Source organism: Tachypleus tridentatus, chromosome 1, assembly GCF_004210375.1.
Source record: "Tachypleus tridentatus isolate NWPU-2018 chromosome 1, ASM421037v1, whole genome shotgun sequence".
Classification (NCBI taxonomy): Eukaryota; Metazoa; Arthropoda; class Merostomata; order Xiphosura; family Limulidae; genus Tachypleus; species Tachypleus tridentatus.
In genome coordinates this window covers 141,415,492-141,439,785 of record NC_134825.1, presented here as the reverse complement: position 1 = coordinate 141,439,785, position 24,294 = coordinate 141,415,492, and the positions used below count along the sequence as shown (strand labels likewise).

At 35.2% G+C, this 24,294-nt stretch overlaps 1 pseudogene across 1 annotated transcript in view; it reads left to right on the top strand.

The window, feature by feature from the left end:
• LOC143225751 (voltage-dependent calcium channel type A subunit alpha-1-like) overlaps positions 1-24,294 on the top strand; it is an 85,358-nt pseudogene that overhangs the window by 4,027 nt on the left and 57,037 nt on the right. Inside the window, exons 3-18 of the transcript XR_013014056.1 lie at positions 259-359; positions 2,480-2,635; positions 3,383-3,606; positions 4,158-4,261; positions 6,595-6,710; positions 7,230-7,289; positions 8,964-9,056; positions 11,803-11,829; positions 13,700-13,785; positions 15,170-15,297; positions 16,392-16,504; positions 17,093-17,202; positions 17,325-17,456; positions 18,242-18,314; positions 19,372-19,489; positions 23,508-23,621. The product of XR_013014056.1 is annotated as a voltage-dependent calcium channel type A subunit alpha-1-like (transcript). The remainder of the gene's footprint in view (positions 1-258; positions 360-2,479; positions 2,636-3,382; positions 3,607-4,157; positions 4,262-6,594; positions 6,711-7,229; positions 7,290-8,963; positions 9,057-11,802; positions 11,830-13,699; positions 13,786-15,169; positions 15,298-16,391; positions 16,505-17,092; positions 17,203-17,324; positions 17,457-18,241; positions 18,315-19,371; positions 19,490-23,507; positions 23,622-24,294) is intronic.

Below are 24,294 nucleotides of genomic sequence, written 5' to 3'. Positions count from 1 at the left end.
TCTTAAGTACTTACCATACCCCTTTCAGACAAACGTCTAGTGGGGCTGTAAATGGATCTCAACCCCCGAACATCCCTGAGGGGGGGATCTTTCACCACAAAAATCCTGTTCCTCTTTCATAAACCTTATGATTACCCTTTCTTATAATCTCTTTTCATCAGTTATCCTGACGATGTGGAATGTATTCCTCCCTCTGTCCATTAGTTTCCTTCAGTTCTGTAGATGTAGACGTAGTTAGTCTAGGTTTACCTTTTTCAGATTTGTCACCTCCTACGTCCCTGATAACTTAGACGTAGATTTGAGAACGTTGAGGGCCCTCAGAGTGTTACGTCCACTGAAGCTGGTGTCTGGGATATCAAGTAAGTCTTGTCCACATCTTATTTTAATCTCGTCTGGTCCTGTCCAGCAATTTTTAAGTTATCTAAAATATTACGTTGTCCTTGATTGTTGAAAACTGGCACTGTATATAAGGGTGGGTATTGAGAGCTGATTTGGGGTATTGGTAAAACAGAAGGGTACCAGATGTGGATCGTGGTTCTGTTTGCAAGAGGAAAGAGGAGAAGTGATAATGATATTATATTGTCAGGTTACACCAGATGTGGATCGTGGTTCTGTTTGCAAGAGGAAAGAGGAGAAGTGATAATGATATTATATTGTCAGGTTACAGATGTGGATCGTGGTTCTGTTTGCAAGAGGAAAGAGGAGAAGTGATAATGATATTATATTGTCAGGTTACACCAGATGTGGATCGTGGTTCTGTTTGCAAGAGGAAAGAGGAGAAGTGATAATGATATTATATTGTCAGGTTACACCAGATGTGGATCGTGGTTCTGTTTGCAAGAGGAAAGAGGAGAAGTGATAATGATATTATATTGTCAGGTTACACCAGATGTGGATCGTGGTTCTGTTTGCAAGAGGAAAGAGGAGAAGTGATAATGATATTATATTGTCAGGTTACACCAGATGTGGATCGTGGTTCTGTTTGCAAGAGGAAAGAGGAGAAGTGATAATGATATTATATTGTCAGGTTACACCAGATGTGGATCGTGGTTCTGTTTGCAAGAGGAAAGAGGAGAAGTGATAATGATATTATATTGTCAGGTTACACCAGATGTGGATCGTGGTTCTGTTTGCAAGAGGAAAGAGGAGAAGTGAGATATTATATTGTCAGGTTACACCAGATGTGATCGTGGTTCTGTTTGCAATGATATTATATTGTCAGGTTACACCAGATGTGGATCGTGGTTCTGTTTGCAAGAGGAAAGAGGAGAAGTGATAATGATATTATATTGTCAGGTTACACCAGATGTGGATCGTGGTTCTGTTTGCAAGAGGAAAGAGGAGAAGTGATAATGATATTATATTGTCAGGTTACACATGATTACTTTCTCTCAGACAGGACAGTTTAAATTTCAACTTTGATTAAAATATTTCTTTCAAATTTTGTGCACCCGTGTTAAGCCGATATTTAAATGATAAACACATCTATAGCAGCCTACATACTAAGGTACCGGACAAATCCGTGTTGTTATTCAAGATTTCGAAATGAAGCATCTCGTGTCATTGGATATCGAACTCACGTGGTAAATGTTTAAAATGAACGGTAAATAAACTTCGAGCTGTGTTTTATCTTCCACGACTGGAATGACAAAGTGGAAAAAACAAATTATAAATTATATGATGGAACCGTGAATAGTTTTGGTGGTGAGTGGTGTTCACTTTCACCCGTGATGGCGTAAAAATGTTAGGTCAATCCCACTATTCTTTAGGAAAAGAATAGCCCTAAAGATGGAGGTTGGTGGTGATGACTAGTTGTTTTCCCTCTAGTCTTACACTGTTAAATTAAGGACGGCTAGCCCAGATAGACTTTCGAGTAGCTTTGCACAAAAGTCAAAAGAAACCATGAATTGTAAAGTCCACATTTCTTTTTATTGTCGCCATTTTGTCCTACCTTGTTTTTCCATATTTTCCACGTTTTTTCATCTAGCTCTTTATAAGTAAAATGAGAAAAAGAAAAAGAGTAAACTAAAAAGATTAAATGGTTTTTAAAATAATAATCGTTCCTTCTTCACCCCCTAGCGGCTGAACAGTACGTCTGCAGGCTAACAACAACCTTTCCATTTTCGTTTTTAGGCTTATCTACAGAAATTAATTCACACGTTTGATTCTGACCAGATAAATAAATCTCTTTTTTCTTTCTCATTTTTTTATTTTTATGTGTTTTTTTTTAATCTGTTTTATTTTATCCACGATTTGTTATATTTTCATTGAAAACCCTCCACAAGTTAGAAACATTTTCTTTTCAGACATTGCGACTATTTACTCTCACCAGTTTATAATACATAATGATGTTTTTGATCTAAATTTCCTAAGTGAAAGTGATTCTAAATAATATTACTAGAGCTTGAAGATACGTCAAGGTTGCTTCTTGTGATAAAAACTACTTTTTGCGAACAACTTTCTCTTCTCCATTCCACAGGTCTTCAAGTCGTGTTAAAGTCAATAGTGAAAGCGATGGCTCCTCTTCTCCAAATTGGTCTTTTGGTATTGTTTGCCATAGTGATTTTTGCTATCATTGGTCTCGAGTTTTATAGTGGTGCTCTTCATAAAACATGCTACAGCATAGAAGATAGAAGTAAGTAAGGATCTCTTCAGTTCCAAACGGTAGAATAAAGAAAAATAGAAATAAATTACTTTGTTCAACTGTTTATCTTCACAGCTTTTTTCACCTTCAGTAAAATATCTCCAGAACCAGTTTAGTGGCCTTTGGAGATCAATAAACCACATTCATTTATATTTATAGTTCACTAAATCAACTAATTAGTTTTAGAGTCCTCTAAACCACACTAATTACCTTTACAGTACTTAAATCACACTTATTACCTTTAGAGTACCTTAAACCACACTAATTACCTTTACAGTCCCTTAAACCACATTAATTTCCTTTACATTCCCTTAAACCACACTTATTACCTTTACGGTACCTTAAACCACACTAATTACCTTTACAATCCCTTAAACCACAATAATTACCTTTACAGTTCCTTAAACCACATTAATTACCTTTACAGTACCTTAAATAACTCTAATTACCTTTACGGTCCCTTAAACCACACTAATTATTTTCATAATTCACTGACTCTTATTAGTTCATTCTTTGATGCCACTAGTCATATTCATTGACATCTGGATCGTTTTAAAAAGTCTACAATTAAACACTTCCAAGTTACATAGTGGAAACTAATATTTATCAAACCGTTCCATATTCACTGATAAATTTCTTAATTATTTTGATTACAATACATTGATCGTTTCCAAACGGTCTATAAATCTCTTCAATTTGGTACCTGTTTAAACTGGACATTCTTTACTTTCTTCAAAGTGGAAATTGTTACGGAAGGAGAACAAGAAGTTCCTTGTTTTCAGTCTCCTGATCCTGAAATCGCTCCAGTCGGGGCTCATACATGTGACGTCAGCGTTGCTTTATGCCTGGAAGGCTGGATTGGCCCAAACTACGGAATCACCAGCTTCGATAACATTTTCTTTGCTATGTTGACAGTTTTTCAATGTATAACTCAAGAAGGATGGACATCTATTTTGTATTGGGTATGTGTCTTTCACTTTCAATATTCTTCACTGGCAGGTATAGATTCTTTAAATATATCGCCTACAACCAGTTATAGATCCTTTAAATATATTGCCTACATAAAGACCAAATCCAGGTAAAGATCCTTTAAATATATCGTCCATGTAAAGACCAAGTCCAGGTATAGATATTTTTAACATATCTACAATCAGATATAGGTTCTGTAAGAACTTACTGGTAACTGATTCAGGTGGAGTTGGAGGAAAAGGCTTCAGTGGTTTAGGGTTTAAGAGTGTGAATCGAATGAGACGCATCATAAAGTGTAAAACGTTGACATGACTACCACAATAGCGCGAGCAACCGTATTACAATGACGTCATTGGTTGCCGTTGATACGAGTGGTAATCGGCACCATAGTGAGAGTGGTACCACTAGTATTCTCTTTGTTGTTTTACTTTGTCAGGTATAACTTAAATTTTCTCCTTTGGTTCTTAGTTGGTGGTTTCTTTGTTTGTCTAACTTATGCATGTTTTTTACTAGTCCTGTTATCTCTTTGCTTCATTGCTTTCAGACCAACGATGCATTGGGAAACACATTCAACTGGATCTATTTCGTTCCACTTATCATACTCGGATCCTTCTTCATGCTCAACTTAGTACTTGGTGTTCTCAGTGGGTGAGTAAACATTTACAGAATTAATGTTTCTTGTAGTATCTTAAGGGCCCAGCACGGCCACTTAGTTAAGGTACTCGACTCGTAATCCGAGGGTCGCGGGTTCGAACACCAAACATGCTTACCCTTACAGCCATGGGGGCGTCATAATGTGACGGTCAGTCCCACTATTCATTGGTAAAACAGTAGCCCAAGAGATGGCGCTGGGTGGTGAAGACTAGCTGCCTTCCCTCTAGTCTTACACTGCTAAATTAGGGCCAGCTAGTGCAGATAGACCACGTATGGCTTTGCGCGAAATTCAAACCAAACCAAACCAGTATCTTAAGCTTTATGCTAACTTTGTCTTCTCAAGACGGCTGTTATGGGTAATAAAACCTTCATTTTAATTATAGTTTTAATACCCATACCAGCCATCTTGAGAACAGACTTTTATTTCAAGTAGGTTTCCCGTTATCACGAATTAGGCTAAATTTGTTTTTTGTAAAGTTTCTAACAGAGTATTTTGGTGTTTTGGGTCTGTAGACAAATAGTTGTCTTTCCAAGTTTGGTGCATAGAAGGTTTATAAAATATATATGGAAAAACGGATCGGTAAATCTGGTGTTGATACGATATTTACTTAATTTTTGTTAGATATGTTTTGGTAAACCTTTAAGCTTCCTTGGAAGATTTTATAAAAAAATCGGCTTATAGATCAAAGTAATATCGTTTTTTATTCAGTTAAAAAACAAACAACCTGAAAGAAGTCACAGGACTTCTCAAGTTATGAGTAACTGATTTATTTTTGTTGGGCATATCATGATTGAAAATTATGTCACAGTCTGGAAGGAATACAAAAACCTGTCTACATAGGTCATATGTTTAAAAGGTACATAGCAACATTTCTATATATATCACACACTAAAAATTGCTACAACCTATGTATATATGGATCATATACTAAAAAGGTATACAACCTATCAATATAGACCACATACTAAAAATATATACAGAAACCTATTTATATGTGTGTCATATACTAAAGATATATACAACAACCTATCTACAGTATATAGATCATATATTAAAAATGTATGAGGCAAACTATCTATACAGGTCATACACTAAATACGTAGACAACAACCTATCAACGTAGATAATATACTAAATATATATACAACCTATGTATATAGATCATATACTAAAAATATATACAACCAACTATATAGTTTATATACTAAACTCAGCCCAGTGACGAGTACACATCATTAAATATGAAATAAAACCCCTATAACCCGAGCGCTTTCGAAAGGTTGACCTTTCTTCTCGAGTGGCACACTGGGAATTATTATATAGTGCTCCTACGTTCTTACTTAAATACAGTGGAGCGCCTTTAAGCCGCGGTATTTGGGGGGTCAATCTGCTTAACCGCGGCTTAAGTGGTCCGCGGTTTAAACCTTTGTGGAAAATTGAGGAAGCTACTGGTACATCATCAACAATGGAGTGATTTCTATTGGGTTTGTGGCCAATATTTATACAATTCCACAAAAATATCGGATTATCGAATTAAAAATAATACTTTAATTATTGATCACTTTTTTCACAGATTTACCGCGGATTAACTTTAATGTATGGAGAGGTGTGATTTGGTAACAATGGCGGCCTCCATAAAGCTGACACAGAGAGCGGATAAGGTAGATTAACGGTCGATTTCTATTGTAATATATTTTACATATTTCCCAAATTAAAGCAAATCCTTTTTAAATATCCCTTTGAAGTTATAAAGCCAGAATTAAATTCGTAAGCCGCGTTTTTACACGTTCTTAAATTAGCGGTGACAAGACTTGCTACAGCGGCTTAAGCGATTTCGCGGTTTACTGGTCCGCGTCTTTATGGCGCTCCACTGTATTATAATACATTTCCACTTAAATTATATGTTTAAATGAGGAAAATAAATATTTACAGTTAATTGCCTGTTTGTTTAGAATTAAGCACAAAGTTACACAATGGACTATCTTTGTTATGCCCACCAAAGGTATCGAAACCCGGTTTCTAGCGAATTCGCAGACATACCGCTGCGTCATTGGGGGGCTCACAGTTAATAGAATGCATTGTTTAATCGTCTGCTATTCTTACATATATATATTCAGAATCCAATGTAAAACGTTCTCTTGGCAAACTTGGCTTGTGTTTATGACTAACTCGAGTAATTTTCTCAGGTTAGGATTAAACAAATGTTGTTACAGTCACCTCACTTGCTGAATAGGAAGTTTCTTTTTAAATTACAGCTTTTCTTCCATGCAAATATAACTAAAATTTTATTTGCATTTGTCTCATGAATTTTCTTTTTTGCTATCAGTGAGTTTGCTAAAGAAAGAGAGAGAGTGGAAAACAGACAAGCCTTTTTAAAACTTAGACGCCAGCAACAATTAGAAAGGGAGCTAAACGGATATGTGGAATGGATTTGCAAAGCAGGTAAGTCCAAGAAAGTCCAAAAGTAACGAGTGAAACCGAACAGCTCACTTCATATAGATGAAATTTAAAACTTAAAAAAAAACTTGGTCAGCTATATGCGAAGTTTGTCAGTATTTTTTACATGACTATGGGTATTAGCCTAACTCTTAAATCTAGAACTTCCAATGTCGACATAATTTTCAAAGAAGTGTACAACCAGACTGTGTGAAATTGCTATACAAAATGCTGAGAGCCCCTACCACTAATTGGTGGAATTATTTGCAATGCTAATGATAATTGTTGTGGGTTTTTTTTCTACATTTTTTTCTGCGACTTTTTTTTATGAACCATGTAAACCACAAAATCACAGACCCACGAAAACCTTCGATGACCATATAATTAAGAAACATATGTTTTAAAGGCAGACGAGGTCCATAACATGAAATCGGTAATTTTAGGGTTAAGATATCCAACTGGAATTGTTATAAAGATCAAGTACAATACTTATTCAGGAAATTTATATATCTTGTACATATCTAGAGGAAGTGATTCTAGCAGAAGAACGAACAACAGAAGAGGAGAAAATACATATTATAGAAGGTAATATAAAAACAAACTTTATGTAACATTGCATAAAAATTAAAGTTAGTGGAAACCTACCTAATAGATGATTTAAATCTTTGAAAATAACTAACACTAGTAATGTAAACAAATCTTATACTGGTGTTTATGCACTATAGTTTTTATTTTTTCATTGTAAAATATCTTGAAGCTAAGTAACATTATAAATATTCTTATTATAAGATGAACATTTTTTATTTCTTTCATTATTGATTGGTAACACTTTATACACTTTTTTCGTTGAAGTTTCAGAAGTTCTAATGGTTAGGTTAGGGTGCTCGACTTGCAGCTTGCAGTTCACGGGATCGAATCCCATCAACAAACATGCTCGCCCCTTCAACCATATATGAGTTGTAATGTGATGACCAATCCTTCTGTTTATTGATAAAGAATAGTCCAAGAGTTGGCAGTGGGTGATGTTGACTAATTCCTTTGCGTTTACTGTATAATTCGAAATTAAGACGGCATGAGCAGATAGCCCTTGAGTAACTTTGCGTGAACTTCGATAAACAAAGAAAAAAAACACTTCTTACCCCTCATTACGAATAAAGCCATATGTTTCCTTATCGTACATTGCTAATGAAATCGTGTGTTTCCTTGTCGTTTACTGTTAATGAAACTGTATGTTCTCTTGGTTTGCCTTTTGACTTTTCATTGTGAATACAACTATATTTTCGTTTGTACTTTCTTTCGATACAACACAGTTACATGAATATAAATCACAGAAAAAGTACAACGACTTAGTAACAGAAAGTGACTTTCGGCCTTAAACAACAACAAAGGCATCGTACTTGAAAGAACCAGACAATTATTTATTGTTGTTCAAATACCTCTCTGATGTTTTTAATTTTAAAAGTAACCATTCAGACCAGACAAGAACTAAAACTCTGCTGTGTATGTTTAAAGTAGAAACTAAAGACTAAAAACTATTAAAAAAACCTGTGATAGTTTTGCAAAAACAAAATTGTCGAAGATTGTTTTGTTCGATATGACACTTGTGAACACTTCTATTGTGTGTTATTAAACATAACACTTGTGAACAGTTCTATTTTTTGTCATTCAGTATAGCACTTGTCAATGGTTCAGTTGTTTCTTATTAAATACAGGGGTTCGGAAAGTCACTGTGCACTTATATATGTATATGATTACAAAACTGCACAGTGACTTTCCGAACACCCTGTATAATAGTTGTTAACAGTTCTATTGTTTGTTATTAAACATAATACTTGTCAACAGTTCTATTGCTTGTTAAATATAATATCTGTCAGCAGTTCTATTGTGTGTTATTAAAGTAAATATTTTTCAACATTTATATTGTTTGTTGTTAAGTGTACTGACTGTAGACTGTTATTTTTGTTTGCTCATTGTTGTTACTTGTGCTAGCGATAAATGGTTAATTATTTGTTTGGCTGATTTTTGAGTGTTAAAAATTGTACTATCAATTCGGTATTTTCGTGACAACGTTCAGCTTAATCATTAGTTCGCGCCAATTTCTATAATAGATACTTTGGAAATGTAAGGATATAAAGCCGACATGTAAATCGTTTTTAAAATTTTCTAATCTTATTTATGACAGTTGTATGGAGGCCCTATCGACAGTTTGGCGATTTTTTCCTCAAACAAAAACTGATAATGTTGTAACGTGTATTTCAGCCAGAAGAAAGGCCGCAGCAAAGAAAAAGAAATTAAAAAATCTTCGTGGAAAAAGCACAGAAGACGACGACGACGAAGAAGCAGATTATGACGGTAAAATATGCATTTTGTTGAATCTAGTGAAAATAAAGAAAGCATATTGAGTCATGTTTTCTATACTTATTGCTGGATCTAAATCGCAGACTCCCACACGTTCTGATCATCCCTCCCCCTTAGCACATTCTGTACCCTGAGAGAGGCCTCTCTCCATCTAATGTAAGTAGTGAGTACCATAATAATATTATGTAATTTTATATTTTATGTGGTTTTCACTACAATTTCTTGTGGCACCCCAGGAGGTCCGCGATCCTCACTGTAGAAGCCCCTGATCTAAATGGCAGTGTCTGAGAAGCAGGGGCGTAGATCCTGGGGGGATGAAGGGTATACATCCCCCCTTCATTTTAGGTGGGGGTTTGGTGCATACAATCATCCCCCCCTACAGTTTTGTCTGTTGAATTGTTTTATTGCATTACAGGCCTACAAATTGTGTGTTTGTTCTTGTGATTCTCGTGTTCTTACCAATCGAATTATATAATTAGGTCTAGATGTAGACTTTTTCAGTAGCCAAAATGTACATCTTTAATATAGGCGTGCTTCTAAGCTTTTCGATAGTTCGTAAGTATCAGTCAGTAGGCCTAAATATACAAGCAAGTATCATGGCAACAAGATTACTCTGTGACTGCATGTTTACAGCTTTCAGGTTCACGTAATCAGAGATTACCAATTTGCAAATTGAACAGTCCACATAAGTGGTTGCAAGAATCATCCCCCCATCGGGTGTAAAAAATCTACTACGCCCCTGTTGAGAAGTATCTGTTTACAGATAGCAATAGTCAAAAATATATCAGCATTAAATACCGTATGAAAACGCGTTAAGTGAGAATTTTGGCGTCTAGTCCTAGCCCTAAAATACTGTTGTTTCTGCAGCCATTGTTGTTTTGTCTCATACTCTCGTTCCTAGCCTCGTTCACACTGTAGAATAATAAGGATCTATGTATATATTAGCGTACTTCTACTAACTGAATAAGATTGTTACTTATGTCATCAGTAATTGGTTTTTAAGCCTGGAATGAACTCTGAGATTACATTGAAAGAGTTCAAATTATAATTTTTTTTCTTAATACTAAATAAAACAAGGACACTTAATACGATAGGTATTTACAACCGAGCGAGCATTGTAGAGAACATTTATCGGTGTCGTATTATAACATTTTTCTGGCATATTCTATTACACTGGGTCTCAATATTTTCAGTCTTGTGTACCGGTTTTTGTTTAAACTTTGAAGTTTAAAACAAAGGGTGAAAATTAATATTTTCAACACTCACATCCTTAATGGGAAGGATATGAACGTTTTATTATGACGTATTTAAGAATACATATTGCAATTGTTTGTTAGATTGAAAGGAAAATAACGCCGATGAGTCTAAAATAGAGGAAAGTATATGTAGGCCAGAAGCTGAAATTTGGCTCAAGAGAAACTGTATATTTTTTACATCGATCTTTTGTCGTACCACTAACATTAGCTCCACGTACCATCCGTAGTACAAGCATCTAAATTTAAGAATCTCTACCTACTGTATTAGCAAACGTTTAAAGTGATGTGATTGATATAGTTCCCTTCTTTTTTTTCAGTATTTCTTTGTGTTTGTTCTAACAGTTGAAAATTACACCATCTTTCTGGAAATAAATTATGGCATTTTCTCAGTACTGGGTTCTATGTTCTGTATGATTAATTTTGTTATCTTATTCTTTAATTTAACTTTACCGTGTATTTTATATCTATCAACTTTAATTGGGAATCGTAGCGCTCTTCACTCACCAACGCATTAAACAATTGCTTGTCTGTTGACTTCGTTTTCCAGTAAGCCTAGATTTTCCAGTCTTATATATAAATCTGTATTGAAACGAATGTGAACTTAATTTCTGTCATATTTCAAGTGGCTGAAAAGTTTCGTCAAAACGGTATTTAAAAAGTATCTGAATTAAATCCTTCATTTAATGCAGAATTTTTTCTTTATTGAAATATAAAATTACTTTAGTGTGAAAGTGTAAACAAGACAAAAAGTCTTTGAGCCTAAACTGATCTTCATACATTATAGCGTAAATATTTTTATTACAATACTTATTTAAGGTTATTAACTACAACCCCAGAACGATACCTGTTTTTCTTAGTTATTCGCCTGCCTTCATACTGCTTTAAAGATTGCTTTAGGTTGTTATGTTTGTTTAAATTTGAGCTATCTCTAACCGTTTGTGTTTTGTTTTATATATATTAAATAATACACATTGATTGAAGTTCATACACTGTTAAATTACTATTAGCCTCATCAGAGATTCGTTTCCCCTCGGTGGATTCAGCAGACAGCCCGATGTGGCTTTGCCTAAAAAAACACACACACACACACAATTAGTCTCTAATCTTGCTTTAAAATGATTTTGTACGCCATCTATTGCCTAGAACTAATGTATTAACCGGATTTTATTTTCATCGTGATTTGTGTGTGTTTCCTTAAAACAAAGCCACATCGGACTATCTGGGGAGCCCACCGAGGGGAATCGAACCCCTGATTTTAACATTACAAATTCGTACACTTACCGTTGTACTAACAGGGACAAACAAAGTTTGACAAACTTTATTAGCTGTGATGTACCGCCAATCAAAGTATAAATATTTCTTAATGACAATTATAAGTTGTTTATTTTATTGTTATACCTTACTTACTTAATATATTTTTTTTTCTCTTTTCTGCACGCTGTTTAACGAGTTTGGGTTTTAAAAGATTTTTTTTCTTCCTACAGTGGCTGTTAAGAAGAGTAAACTGAAAGGTAATGGACTACACCTGAATTATAAGTTAAGTTTCTTAAGACATATAGCACCCTGATAATGTCGTGGGTATTAAAACCAGTGTTGTTGTTTATTTACATTCATCAGTTTTGTTAAAAAGACTACCTGTAGAAGTGCTACAAATTGGGGTGCCCGTTTTGACCTCCATTTGTACGTTAGAGTGTTCTTTCACCAAAGTTCTGATTTCTTTTTATAAGAAAATTGAATAAACCTTTTAAATGTTCAAAATACATTTTGCATTCAATATTTATTTTCAATTTCTCTTTTGATGTTAAGTAATTTATTTGAAAGATGAGATGAAAAGTAAACAATTTTATTCTCCATGTTTTTTAAGTGCATGTTAAAATAACTGTACATAATTTTGCCGGAAACTAATATGATCTTTAACCTATTGCCTAACTACTTTCTTTTAAATCTTTTCAGTTTTCTCTTATATTTGTGTTTTGTGTAACGTGGATGGATAATCATGCGTTTTAACAGCATATCGTAGTCATTGAAAGTAGTTAAACTTAATCAAATGTTGTATGTTATCACTTTGGTTTCAGTTAGCTTGCAATAAATTATTGTTTAAACATACTAATAGGTATTTAGTTTAAATGACACCAAGCACTGAGAAATCGCTTTGAAATCAAAATCCAAAACTTTCAACTCTTCCACAGAAGAATAACTTTAAGTATAAGCAAAAAAAAATTTAAAGCATCCAAATTAATGAACGTCTTTAAAATAATATATTTGAATGGATAGTCAAAAAGGAAAATATAACTTCATCATAGATGAGGGTGAATTTTATGTAACACATAATATAAAACGTTTAAAAGAGACGGTAGTGAATATTGGGCCCGGCATGGCCAGGGGTCAAGGCACTCGACTTGTAATCCGAGGGTCGCGGGTTCGAATCTCCATCACACCAAACATGCTCGTCCTTTCAACCATAGGGGCGTTATAATGTGACGGTCAATCCCACTATTCGCTGGTAAAAGAGTAGCCCAAGAGTTGGCGGTGGGTGGTGGTGATTAGTTGCCTTCCCTCTAGTCTTACACTGCTAAATTAGGACGGCTAGCACAGATACCCTCGTGTAGCTTTGGCCGAAATTCAAACCAGCAAGTTAATATAGGACGGTGTTAAAAAAAAAATTCATTAGAGTGATATTCTTATTCCATTAATTTGCAAATGTCACAAGAAATGGTTACTTAACAGCTTAAATCCATCTGGTGTCAGCAAGTTAAGTCATCTTATTCCCTTATCCTACGAATGTCACAGACAATCTGATCCGAAAGTATTATCTCCATCTAGTGTCAGCAAGTTGAGCTATTTTGTTCCCTTATCATACGAATGTCACAAACAATAGTCATCTAAAAGTATTAACTCCATCTAGTGTCAGCAAGTTGAGTCATCTATCTTACTAAGACCACCAGGAATGGTTAACATCAAAACGTTTGTCCATCGGGTTTGTCAGACCTGATTAGGAGTGAACGTCATGTCAGTCCAAGCTGCGCTGCTTCTGACCTACTTTTCTTGTTTTGTTTGTTTGTAGTTAAACGCAAAGCTACAAATTGGGTTGCTTGTGCTTTGCCCGTCACAGCTGTCGAACTCCATACTTTATCCACAGTTCTTCTTTTTTTAATTGTTGAAATGTTATTTTAGCTCAAAGTCGTTAACACGTTTCAGGTTGATGAAAGCAAGGTTGTTGTTTTTTTACAAAAAATTTAATTTATACACTTTCCCCAGGAATTCGTAATGTTGTACAAGTCGAGACTCATTTATACGAAAAGTATCGAATATTACTAAGATATTATTATATATATATAGAAACAGTAAAGTCAGATATACGTTTCCTGTTTTATTTACAAGGTTTTGCTCGAGCTTCCGGTTTCAAAGCTAAAGTTAAAAAAAAAAAAGGCTTGTAAAGAATTCTGGAGGGCGGAGAAGCGTTTCAGGTAAGAATTGTTTTTCCAGATTTTTTTTCCTAATTTAATAGAAGCATGCTTTGAAATATTTTGCAAATAAATAACTAAATAAATTCGATATGTTAATATTATGTAAGTGCTCAAAATAACCAGGTTTAAAACGATACAGTTGTACAGTTTTTAAATAACTCATTATTTATTATATTTGGCAGATAGCACATAGTCGTCCCTAATTTTGAAATGATAGAAAAATACTCAACAGCAACCACCGCCAACTCTTGAGATACTCTCGTCCTATTAAATAGCGGGTTCGACCATCACATTTATAGTGCACTTGTAAAGATCGAAGTGTGAAGCTAGTTTTTGAGACAACGAGACTGGAGCCACGAATTATCAGGTTTACGGTCGATACACCAAATAAAATAAAATTATACTAGCAAAAACATGTACTGTCTGAAATCATTGGCGTCGTTTTTTTTAATTTTCAAGTTAAAGACCAGCTAAAGTTTATAAATCCACAGTGAAATTCTGAAAACAGGCGATGATGAATCCCAATTTCCCTGGTAATATATTCTAGGAATCAAAGCTTTTTAATATCATTGTCATGGGCTTTACAGACTAGAGAGGGCACATGGTGAATATCGTAAAGAAATGAGGTGTTTTTTATTTTCTTTCTTCCTTTAGTTTGTTTTGCTGACTGTATAATTTGACACATTTTTTAAGAATGGAGCGTCGGGAAATTCAGTTTCCTTTTTCTTATTCTCTTATCACTTTCGCTTGAACCTTTAAATTACTGACTCATTTCCTGATCGCTCACTACCACAGGACAGTGATGGAAGAAACACATATTTAATGACTTTATGTTTCTGGCTATTGTAATGTAAATAACCGCATGAACACATTAAGTAAAAATCATTCATATTTTATGTTGAATATACAGACTCCAGCAGTCATTAGTGGTATTAATTTATGGCATTAATGAACTAGAAACGTTATGGACACAACAGTTACGTGCATAAATAGGCTAGAAGAATATGTTTAGAAAGCCGAAGAGGTATGTACCCCAGTGTGGGTCCAAAGATGGGGCGGGGTGTACCCTAACGTGAATCCCTTCTGTAGTTCTTGGGTAAAGCGGAAATATTGCCTAAAATATAACCTGTAAGTTCGTGGTGAGTTGTGAAACTATTAGATAACTAACTTACTTGTTTATTACTGATTAATAAATAATTAAATACGAGCAAATATGTTCCACATTTTAGAGACCTCGACTTTACTTAATAGTCCATAAGTCACGTGACGTACCTTCTAGGCCGAAACTATTAATCCAATTGGTCAAAATGAGAATTTCAACAATGCGTCTCAATGAAATTTGTTAGCTATAGAGAACTATTTAAATATTTATTTTCCTCCGTAGGTTTCTAATCCGTCATTTGGTGAAGACACATTCATTCTACTGGTTCGTGATAGTGCTAGTGTTCTTAAACACTGTGTGCGTCACCATAGAGCACTACAACCAGCCACCTTGGCTCACAGATTTTTTATGTATGTATAAATAGAGCATTAGAAGTATTTCCATATGTTTCCCGTAGCAACTCTAAACTATTTTAGCCTATAATCGTAACTTGTCGTACAGCGGTAAGTCTACCGACTTACAACGCTAAAATTAGGGGTTCGATTCCCCTCGGTGGATTCATTAAATACCTTGATGTGGCTTTGCTATAAGAAAACACACACACTTTTCCGATACTATTTTAATCATATCAAAATGGATTTCGTATATTCGTGGTGAACAACTTTGGAGAACATTTAGAATGGTAATAAATGGAAAGAAATTTGTTTGTTTTTTGAATTTCGTGCAAGCTACACGGGGGCTATCTATGATAGCCATCCCTAATTTTGCAGTGTAAGACTAGAGGGAAGGCAGCTAGTCATCACCACCAACTCCTGTGCTACTCTTTTACCAACAAATAGTGGGGTTGACCGTAACATTATAACGCTCCCACGGCTGAAAGTGCGAGCATATTTGGTGCGACGGGGATTCGAACCCGCGACCTTCGGATTACGAGTCGAATACTTTAACCCACCTGGCCATTGGAAAGAAAGAGTGTGTGTGTGTGCTCTTATAGCAAAGCCACATCAGGCTATCTGCTGTGTCCACCGAGGGAATCGAGCCCCTGATTTTAGCGTTGTAAATCCATAGACTTACTGCTGAACCAGGGGTACTAGAGAGAGAGAGAAGTGTCAATGAAATACTACTGTATTGAAAAATAACTTATTACTGATCATTTGTTTTGAATTGTTTTTATATATTTGTCAGGTTTAAAGTATAGGATAAAAAAATCCCATTTATTGTTTTCTCGTGATATATTGTTAAAAATTTCAACTACGCACACATGTGACACTTTACAGATCCAGTATTGTTAAACAGTTAACCTACCCATATCATTTTCCACTAATCCAATATTGTTAACAAATCTATACTTGACACTTACTACAAATCCAGTATTGTTAAAATGATCTTAACTTGAATACAAACATTTTTTGCTGTAAAAGTTGATTACGATCGTGATTACGATTAACTTTTGTTCCATATGTTTTAATAGCGATTTATTTAAGTCAACGTTTATTTATTTCAGTTTTTGCAGAATTCGTATTTCTGGGCTTGTTTGTCTTTGAAATGTTGATGAAAATGTATGCCTTAGGACCCCATATATATTTTGAATCGGCTTTTAATAGGTTTGATTGTGTGGTAAGTATGGCTTTATGTTAATGTTTTATCACACCAAGTTCAACAACAATAAAAACCTAATTGCCGGTGTTGAAAAATGTTAACATAGAATCAGTGACTTTAGTTTCAACTTAATATTCACATAAAAATAATCAAAGCATTCCAATCTGTAAAATATATTGGGTTTTATTTTATAATTAGTTATTTTCATGCGTAGAACATTACAATAAATAAAACTATTTGATAGGACTATTTTTTGTTGACATTAGCACCAAATAAAGTTTTTTTTTTGTTCTTTCTGGTATATTTTTCAGTAATGAACATGTACATTGCTCTTTATATATAGTAATATTTCTCATCATTTTCTGTGGGGTTCTAAACGATGTTGCATGGGGCGGGTGGGTTAGATTATCGCCGAAATATCTCAATATAGGTTTCTTAAACTATTTCAAGAGATGAGTCCGTCACAGCGCGTTGTTATTAGTACATATTAACCATATATTTACCCTGTTGTTTTTATAAATATAATTTTTTAATGCAGATTACTTCCGGTAGGTTTCAAACGAAGATTTTTTTATTTCATTTTAAAAGATGCTTCTTCTATGGCAGGTCATCGCTGGTAGTATCTTCGAGGTCATTTGGTCAAGTTTTAGAGATGGCTCTTTCGGTTTATCAGTTCTAAGAGCCCTGAGACTGCTTAGGATTTTTAAAGTTACCAAGTAAGTCTCCGGTTATTTTTGTTTACTATCTCGAGCGTAGGTTTTCGATCAGTGTACGAAGATTGTAAGCTTCCAGTATGTTCAGTTGGTGAATATTTAGGGTTAACATCTCTGTTCTCAAGGTACTGGGCTTCTCTGCGGAACCTGGTGGTTTCACTTCTCAGTAGCATGCGCTCTATCATCAGCCTACTCTTCCTGCTGTTCCTCTTCATTCTCATCTTCGCTCTTCTAGGGATGCAGCTCTTTGGTGGCGCGTAAGTATTATTAGTGGTTACAATATGATAACGAACTACACTGATTCCTATTGGGTGATTACAGTATAACAACGGATAACACTGATTCCTATTGGGCGGTTACAGTATGAAAATGAACTTCACTGATTCCTATTGGATGATTACAGTATAACAATGAATTACACTGATTTCTATTGGATGGTTACAGCATAATAATGAACAACACTGATTCCTATTGGGCGATTACAGTATAATAATGAACAACACTGATTCCTATTGGGCGGTTACAATATAATAATGAACAACACTGATTCCTATTGGGCGATTACAGTATAATAATGAACAACACTGATTCCTATTGGGCTATTACAGTATAACAATGGATTACACTGATTCCTATTGGGCTATTACAGTATAACAATGGATTACACTGATTCCTATTGGGCTATTACAGTATAATAATTAACAACACTGATTCCTCTTGGGTGGTTACAGTATTATAATGAACTACACTGATTCCTATTGTGTGGTTACAGTCCTTTCAGGTGAATAAGTGTTGAGTTAATAATAAATTATTTATAACAAGGTGCTTGCTCCAACATAACATTCACATACCTATCTTACATATCATGTAACCAGTTTTCAATCATTTATCTATTCTTGCTGCGAAATGTGGAAGAACTCATGACCTACCTTATAATCGATATCATTCACCCTTACTTCTTCTTGAATAAGTAACACGTAGATAATTGTATTCTACTCCACGTCTTCTAATGTTTATGTTTTTCTTCTTTCTGTTTCTGTAGTTTTAATTTTCCTGATGGAATCCCCTCTGCCAATTTCAACACCTTTCCCATTGCTTTGCTCACTGTCTTTCAGGTAGGTTTCGCTTCTTGAGCATGCGCGTGAATACTTACGTTAGATGCACTTTTAACCGATTTCTAGTTTATGTTTGTTTGTAATTAAGCACAAGACTATACAATTCCTACCTGTGCTTTGCCCACCACGGGTATCGAAATCCAGTTTCTAGTAAAAACTACTTAACATACAGTAAATCCCTCAATGGTAGAGCGGTAAGTCTACGGATTTGCAATGCTAAAGTCAGGGGTTCGATTCCTCTCGGTGGAGTCAGCAGATAGCCCGATATGGCTTTGCTATAAGTAAAACACATAAACATATAGTAAAGAACTCCCCTCAGAATTAGACCTAACTCTGTAGCAAACTTTAACTAAAATGGATACATAACAGTCGCAAACAGTTATTATTGAAGTGAAGATCCGTTTTTCTGACACAAGCTATTATATTTTTACTCTAATTGAAATAGTTGATGATTATTTACAGATAGTTACTATTAAATTACCAACATTGGTTGTTCTACTTGAAGTCGTTGTTATATTTGTCAACGACAACGTCCACCTCATATGACGAACATTTCCCTAGTTTTTCAGAACATCACAACGTAAGTCAATAAACATATTAAAAATTTTGTTATAATAAAATTACGTAATGGAAGCCCAGCGCAATCTTGCAAACAGCAAAATTCCTATTGATAAAAATATATGTCGAACGAAATCTATCAGAGTTTACTGTTTGTCACTGGTTTATACCCATTTCGGGGAATTCCACCCGTTAAGAGTAACCCTAGAAAAGACTTGGCTTCATATAGTGGGGAATATATATTATATGCAAGTTGTTTTGTAATGTATTTTACATACGATTACAGCGTAAGCCAGACTAAAATAAATCACTGGTATAAATTAATATCATGGGTGCTATGCATTTTTGAAATTCCTATAAACATAGGAGTAAAAGACACTAGGAAACACCACACAAGGTTCTCACTGGTTTACCAGTCACGTTGGATCCGATAATTCTAACTCCATAGCAACATGACACAAAGAGGTATTACAAAAGTGTTTTCTGTGTTGTTGTTCAGATTTTAACTGGAGAAGATTGGAATGAAGTGATGTATCATGGGATCGAATCTCAGGGTGGAATCCGTAGCGGAATGATCTACAGTCTGTATTTTATTGTACTGGTGTTGTTTGGTAACTGTATCCTTTGGTGATGTACTACTTTAATAATCGATTCTAATAAACATACACAGAAATCATCAGATATGTTGGGATCATATTATATTGTTTATGAAATAATCGTTGACGAAAGAAGTACGATTCTTTGTTTTTTTCTACGAAAGTATATGTGACTTTGAAAATTTAGGTGCACTCTAAACTTGATATTATATAATTTGTTTGTTGAATTTTGTATGAATCAACGCGGGGGCTGTCTGCGCAAACTGTCCTTAATTTAGAAGTGAGAGACCATAAGGAAATAAACCAGTCATTCCATTCCCACCCACCACTAACACTTGGATTATTATTTTTTAACCAATCAAAAATGAAATTAACAGTCACACTTATAACGTCTCCACGGCTGAAAGGGTGAGGGTGCAAGGTGAAGGGGTTTGAACCCTCGACTCACAGATTGCAAGTCAAACGCCCTCTAGCCATCAGGCAAAACAGTTTATTCAGAGTATGAAATCTTTCGTAAAGAAAAAAACAGTTTACGAGAACGATTCACAGAAACTAAATGGAAACATGTTAAAATTGATCAATAAAAACGTGACGTATGTTTTATTGAAGGTCAATAAATCAGTTCCTGACTCTCTATAACTGACGTACCCACATACTCTGCTTGTTTCCCTTTAACAACTGTTTTCTTATTTAAAAGCTCACTCCGAAATACAAGTTCACAGTATTTCTTTTAATTTTTAACACCATTCTCTGTAATTATCGTAGAAAAATGAATTATTGAAAAATATCTGTTCGTCGCAAACAGTTGATAGAAAACTGTTAATTTAGGTTACTTTCCACGTCGCGAGCTCAGCGCGAGCTACTCGCTAAGACCTTGGTTCGATTTGTTCATTCACATATAGAAAGAGATGTACTATAGAAAGAATATATCATTTCATAAATCTAAAATAGTTCGGCATCCTCTAGGTTACTCTATCTCTCTCTGACAATTACTCTAAACCAGTAGCCAGTCAACAGAACTTCCGGTGTTCGTCGGAAACAGGAGAACCACGACACTCACCAAATATCAGATAACACACCATTAGACAGGTAGCAAGTAGCACAACACTCTCTAAACATCAGATAACACACCATTAGATAGGTAGAAAGTAGCGCAACACTCTCTAAACATCAGATAACACACCATTAGTCAGGTAGCAAGTAGCACAACACTCTCTAAACATCAGATAACACACCATTAGACAGGTAGCAAGTAACACAACACTCTCTAAACATCAGATAACACACCATTAGTCAGGTAGCAAGTAGCACAACACTCACCAAATATCAGATAACACACCATTAGATAGGTAGAAAGTAGCGCAACACTCTCTAAACATCAGATAACACACCATTAGTCAGGTAGCAAGTAGCACAACACTCTCTAAACATCAGATAACACACCATTAGACAGGTAGCAAGTAACACAACACTCTCTAAACATCAGATAACACACCATTAGTCAGGTAGCAAGTAGCACAACACTCTCTAAACATCAGATAACACACCATTAGTCAGGTAGCAAGTAACACAACACTCACCAATCGTCAGATAACACACTATTAGTCAGGTAGCAAGTAGCACAACACTCACCAAATATCAGATAACACACCATTAGACAGGTAGCAAGTAGCACAAAGTTGTTTAATAACAATATACCACAAAAATGACAACTAAGTAGAAGTTAAAAGGTTTGTTCAGTGCATAAGTTAGTGGACATAAGATTGATTCTCTGTCCAAAGAAACGACGAGTCAGTATATATTAGAGTATGTGCCAATTAGTATACAAAACTGTATTGTTCAGGCAGTAGACCAGCACGCATTGACTGTTAATATATATGAATATAACTACAGTCTTGGTCAAAATGTTTACATTTTTTGTAACCAATAAGATCATTATTGTCAGCAAGATAGAAAACAAATATACTTAGGGTCGTCAAACCTAAAAATGCATCTTATATTAAACAAATACATATGTAGTTTGTATAAAGAGACAGGTTCTATGAACATCTTGAACGATTTATTAGAACAACAAACAATTTTACCAGACACCTGTTGAAATATGAGTAATTCAGTATTTTACCTACCACAAGAAATCCTTACCAAAATACGTGTGATGGCTAATCATAATACCAATTTATTATAAATAGCATCTATAACTTTACATCTCTTCATATTAAACATTCAATACTTAATCAGCCCTTCTCGTACTCTAATTATTTCCATAATGTGGGGTGGCATGCTGTAGACAAGGTTATTAATGTAATCAACCGTGATTTTATTCTAAAGCGTCACTAGAAGGCGCTGCATCTCAGCTACAGTTGCTGATTTAGGGTCGTGATTAGCAATTTTGCAGCTCAACTGTGCCCAACAGTTTTCAATGGGATTGCAATCTGAAGACTTTGCTCATTATGTCAATCTTGTAAAGTCCACCTGATGGAGATAAACCTCTACGTTACGCGTACTATTGGCGGTGCCATTGTCATCCTGGAAAACAAAGTTATTGCCAAACCTTGTCCCAGCATATGACAGAAATATCGTCCCTATGTGACGCCTGTAGGAGGTGCCATTGACGTTTTCCTGGAAAACATCAAGAGTAGTTTTACCACAATGATGAATAGCTGCTCAAACATGTACTGTACCACCTCATGTGTATTTTCTGTGGGAAAGACAGGCTTCCCTCATCCGTTCTCCAGAAAAACGACGAATACGAACCCTGTCATCAGTTTTAACAAGCCAGAAACAGGATTCATCTGAAAAGATGACATATCGCCAGTGTCCTAACTTTAAGCTGGCATCGCGTCTTGCCCAAGTAACGCAGTGACTGTGATGAATTATGATTAATACTGGTTTTCAGACAGTCATTCTTTCAAAATAACCTTCTTTGATTCACTGTTCTTTTGGATACCCTGGAATGAATGTGTTCATCCTATTCTTGTCGTAAGATGTTGCAAGACTTTTTTCGACTTTAATGTGTTAAATTAATCAAAAAACGGTCATCTCGGACTGTATGTTTTCGGTGTTTATCAATAAACTTTTCTGAAACAACATTCTCTGCAGTCTGATGACGTTTCAGGATTCTGGATACACTGGGGGCACCCCACTAGTGAAGTCTGTTTGCTTCATACCATTTCTGGACAGTTGAACAGTTTGACGCCCTTTAACTTGTGGCACGTGATGAGGCATGACTCTAAACCAAGGATAGAGAAAATGTCTGAACAAAGCGTTGATCTGTTTCGATAAAGATTATGTCAACAAATAGGTGTATAGGTGTGATTTGAAGAACAAATCTTTAAAGGAACTGACACAGACAAGAATAACAACTCGTACATGTCTATCTGATCGTACGTTACTTTCTCTGTTGCCACTCAGGCATTCACTCAAAAACTACTATATGCATATAGGCAGTAGCATCGATACAGAACAGTATTATGCAAATATTTTGGCCAAGACTGTATTATATGTATATAAATATATATCCATACACACAAAACATTAAGTACAATGTTCTGAATGAGGCGAACTAATAACATATACAAAAGGGTAAACTAGATGTTCTTCTGGGTAGTATGGCTCAGTGGTTAGGTGTTTTGGGCTCATAGGCGGTTGTACTTCAAGACGATTGGTACAGGTATTAAAACTTTTATTAAAATAAAGTAGAAAACAATGTTTCGAGTTTCTAAGGTCATCTTCAGGTTAACAAAGTGACTGATGGTTGCGGGTTCGAGGCTGACTATTTTCGTGCTTTAGCAAGACATTTTATTCCCCCTTGATGAGTACCAGCTGTAAATTGTGGTAAACCTGCAATAGTCACTATTTTCATTTCTTTCTGCCACTTGAAACCGGGGTTTAAAATCGCAGACCCCACGTGCCTTGGAAAGGTGCAGCAAGGATTTGAGTTACCTTTAATAGGTGTCACTGCTATTTTGCTGAAAGTAAATATTAGTCCAGAACTAATCTGGATGTTAGTACAAAATATTTTCTCTTAACTTCATTAAAGACACACTTCTGAACGTGTTTCTTGCCATCGCTGTGGACAACTTGGCAAACGCTCAAGACCTCACTGCAGCTGAAGAAGATGAAACCGAAGATGAAAAGGAGGTTGGTCTGTATCGTATATAGTACAGGCCTTATCTGGTCTGTATCGTATCTAATACAGGCTTTATCTGGTCTGTATCGTATATAGTACAGGCTTTATCTGGTCTGTATCGTATCTAATACAGGCTTTATCTGGTCTGTATCGTATATAATACAGGCTTTATCTGGACTGTATCTATATAATACAGGTTTTCTCTCGTCTGTATTGTATATAATACAGGCTTTGTCTGGTCTGTATCGTATCTAATACAGGCTTTGTCTGGTCTGTATCGTATCTAATACAGGCTTTATCTGGTCTGTATCGTATCTAATACAGGCTTTATCTGGTCTGTATCGTATATAATACAGGCTTTATCTGGTCTGTATCGTATATAATACAGGCTTTATCTGGACTGTATCTATATAATACAGGTTTTCTCTCGTCTGTATTGTATATAATACATGCTTTGTCTGGTCTGTATCGTATATATTTACAGGCTTTATCTGGTTTGTATCTCATCTAATGCAGGCTTTATCTGGTCTGTATTGTATGTAATACAGGCTTTAGCTTGTCTGTATCGTATATTATACAGGCTTTATCTGGTTTATACTGGGTATTATACAAGGTTTATCTGAGCCAGCCGTCCCTAATTTTGGACCTATAAGACTAGAGGAAGGCAGCTAGTTAACAAATATGCACCGCCATCTCT